Source organism: Notothenia rossii (assembly GCF_949606895.1).
Source record: "Notothenia rossii genome assembly, chromosome: 7".
Lineage (NCBI taxonomy): Eukaryota > Metazoa > Chordata > Actinopteri > Perciformes > Nototheniidae > Notothenia > Notothenia rossii.
Window position 1 is genome coordinate 46,364,695 of NC_136905.1, and position 3,431 is coordinate 46,368,125.

General features: G+C 37.0%; 1 long non-coding RNA gene across 1 annotated transcript; it reads left to right on the forward strand.

The window, feature by feature from the left end:
• Positions 1-1,589: 1,589 nt before the first annotated feature.
• On the forward strand, positions 1,590-2,979 carry LOC307013817. Its single transcript, XR_013801077.1, has 2 exons — positions 1,590-2,614; positions 2,831-2,979. It is a non-coding gene; the product is annotated as an uncharacterized lncRNA (long non-coding RNA).
• Positions 2,980-3,431: the final 452 nt, after the last annotated feature.

Here is a 3,431-nt window from a genome sequence, read left to right on the forward strand (position 1 = left end):
AATATAGTCTTAATACGGAAACACCAAAAAAAAAACTATAGTAGTACTTTTACAAACACTATAGTAATAATATGCATTCACTATGACAATATCATGATATTACTAGGAGTGTTCTAGCAGTGGTTCTCAAATGGGGGTACCCCTAGGGGTACGTTGGAGTACTGCAGGGGGTATGTGAGATGTATTTTATGTTAACCCGTAACATTTGCATTTAAAATACTAATAGTAGATTAACTACTTTCTTCGAAAGTTTACAGTTATTCTGGATAATAAAATGGGAACAATAAACGGGGTGCTCTATTTTCCTCTCTCTCTCTCCGCTCAACGGTCCGTCACAGCGGCGGAGCTGTGATCATGCAGAGCTGCGTGTTCTCCGTCAGCAGCAGCTGATCTGATCTCTGATCCCTCTCTCGCGTCCGGGTAGACTTCACTCGTGTTTATGTCCAAATCTATCAGATCTAGCTAGTTTTAGTTAATGATATGACTGCCTGCTTATCAAAGGAACTAAACAATAAGCGTTGCTTGGCAACGGCGTGTGGCCGCAAAGTATAGCGCAGCATTATGTTTACATGAGGGGTCAACATCCCATGCTCATAAAATGCTCATATATATTTTTCTCTTCATTCTCCACGCCCCAAAATAAATAAATATAATAATTTTAGGAAAAGTAACAACGTTTGAGCAGTGTGGGTTTTATATTAACAGAGTTAGGCTACACATATTTCAAAACGTGTAATAAGTGTAATAACTGCAGTTGCCTCGCTGTCAGAATGACAAAGATCCTCAGTGAAGCACAAGCCCATGTTTCTCACTAAATTGTAAGTACAACTTATTAAAAAGATCAGTTCAATGCAACTAATGTCGTCTTAGTGTTATTGCATGATGTTGAAATTGGTTGGCCATGAATTTAGTGATGGATTGTAAACATTTGAAATGTAGCATTTAAGTGTTTCTCAGTTACAAGGTTGTTGTTTTAATAAATCAGACACTGATGGTGCAGCGCTGTTCTGAACCAATTTTTTTTGCGCTGCTCAGGGGGTACTTGGCTAAAGAAAAATGTCAAAGGGGGTGCTTTATTGAAAAAAAAAAGTTTGAGAACCACTGTTCTATATTGTGTTTAAAAAACAACTATGAAACACTATATATATATTATACTATAGTTATACTATTTAAAATAATATAGGAATACTAAAAAGATCCAGATACATAGTTTTACTATTGACATATTATAGGGATACTATAGCTAATAAAATGGCACCACAGAAAAAACTATAGTAATACGATAGCAGGTGAAAAATACTACAGAACACTACAAACGTACTATAGGACACTATACAACTCTTACAGTATACTATAGTAATACTATAGTTCATTTATAGTTAATTTCGTAAGAGGTGCAAACAGCAGACAGTAGCTAGCAGTTTTCGACAGATACAGCCCACTCAAAAATATATTGTGTTTTATAAAACGGACAAGTTAAATCAAGCAATCTGATTGGTTCTTAGCCGTGATATACTGAGCGTATACCACGGGTAGAATTGTAAGTTACTTTTCACAACAAATCAGTATCCCTCCGCGTCTGAGAAAAACAGGCGAAGTCCCTCCCCTTCCCGGAGCCTCCATGGGACCCCGGAAGCGGAAAATTATACATTGAAGTCAATGGAGAGAGAAAAGTTCCATGTAAAAAAAGTCACAGTTTGTCGTAAAACTGTTGAAATATAAGACTATGAAAAATACGCAACTAGAAAGACTACAAATCCCAAATGCATTCTGGGTCGCGTAAGTGATGTCATAGGCGATAATGCTCCAAGACTGGTTACGACTCGCAAAGCAAAGAGGAAGAAGAAGACTGATGTATTCCCTCCAATAAATATAAGAGATTGCTCCAATAAATTCACTTTTACAAGATGCCTGTGTGCTTTGTACCAGGTTGTAATCACAAAAGAGATCATACCACTTGCTCGTTCTATCGCTTCCCGTCTAATGAAAGGACCAGGAGTCGTTGGACCAAACATATCAGGTAATATACATGTTTTGCATGGAACATAGTCAAGTTAGCTACCTAGCTAGTAGCGAGCATGTTAGTTAGCATTACATTACATTACTTAGCCTTGTCATTTGTATTAGCCTTAACATGAAGTAAACCAAAATGTTAAACAGTAAGAGTAGTCATGATGGTAAGTATTTTGTGAAACATTTGAAGAGTAGCCTATCGCCCCCTCCACCAGGTGCTAAGGGGGCGGGAGGCAGGCTAACGCTACATTAGCATATTTTCTACTTAATGCTATCTGCACAAATGGTTAACATTGAACATTAAAAGATCAGGCAGTTCAGGGAGAGTCGAAGGAAGGAAGGCAGGCAGCTTTGCATGACATTCTTCTGGACGTGTTTCATTGTGATGATAGTGAGAGTGAGTCAATCTGTTTGTTGGAAAGACAGTAGTTGAGTGATTACTGAGAGAAAATTATTAAAAGAGATAATTATTCAGTGTTGTTACTTTAAAGTGTTGTTACTGACCTTTTTCTCTTTTATTTTCTTTACCTCACCTGTAACTGCTGAGACCCTGAGGAACATGCACACTGGACTGACCTGTTCTGGCAACCTGATTTCCACTGTATGTAATAGTATTTGGTTATGGTATTATTTATATACATCAAAGGCACAATGCACCCCCCAGAGACACACATGTATTGAGTGTGATATTTTGCATTGGTCATGTGAAATCCTCTTTCCATACTAGAAAACTGTAGGAGCGGCAACTTGTTTTGAAATTGAATTTTTCATATCCGATAAAGTTGATCTGTTTTTCTTTATTCTTCTCTCTTCCCAGCTCCATCCATCACCATTCTCTGTTCCTGCAGGTCCTGCTTGCTAATCAATATTCATATTTTTTTACACAATTACAAATAAAGTCAATGTATTGTATGACATGAAGTTGTGCTTCATTCTGAGTCAATAATAAATTCATTCTGCCTTCAACTGCAAAATTATTGTGGACTGCACCGACATCCATGTAGCTGCCCCCCCCCCCCCCAGTAAGATGAACCAAGCAAAGTTGACACTCAACATACAGCTGTGCTCTTAAGTTTACATGAAGAATTTTTGAAATATTGGTAATATCAGGTTTAAATGATTATTCGTAATTAATTATATAATTGTCTCATTGTAGATGAGCAGACAGGGAGCCAGACGAGAAAAGCAGAATATGCAGCTGCCATTTTCCATATGGAAAAGAGAAAGGGCCAAGTGTATTTGAGTGGACAAAAGAGAAATCCCAAATACGAAAAATAAAATTATACAATTTACAGATATGTATACAAATATATATATATCCTATATACACCATGTATAATGATGGTGTATGATGTAGAAGGAAGTGTGGTAGATAACAAGTAAATATAGAGTTACATACAGATCTATGTTACAGCAAA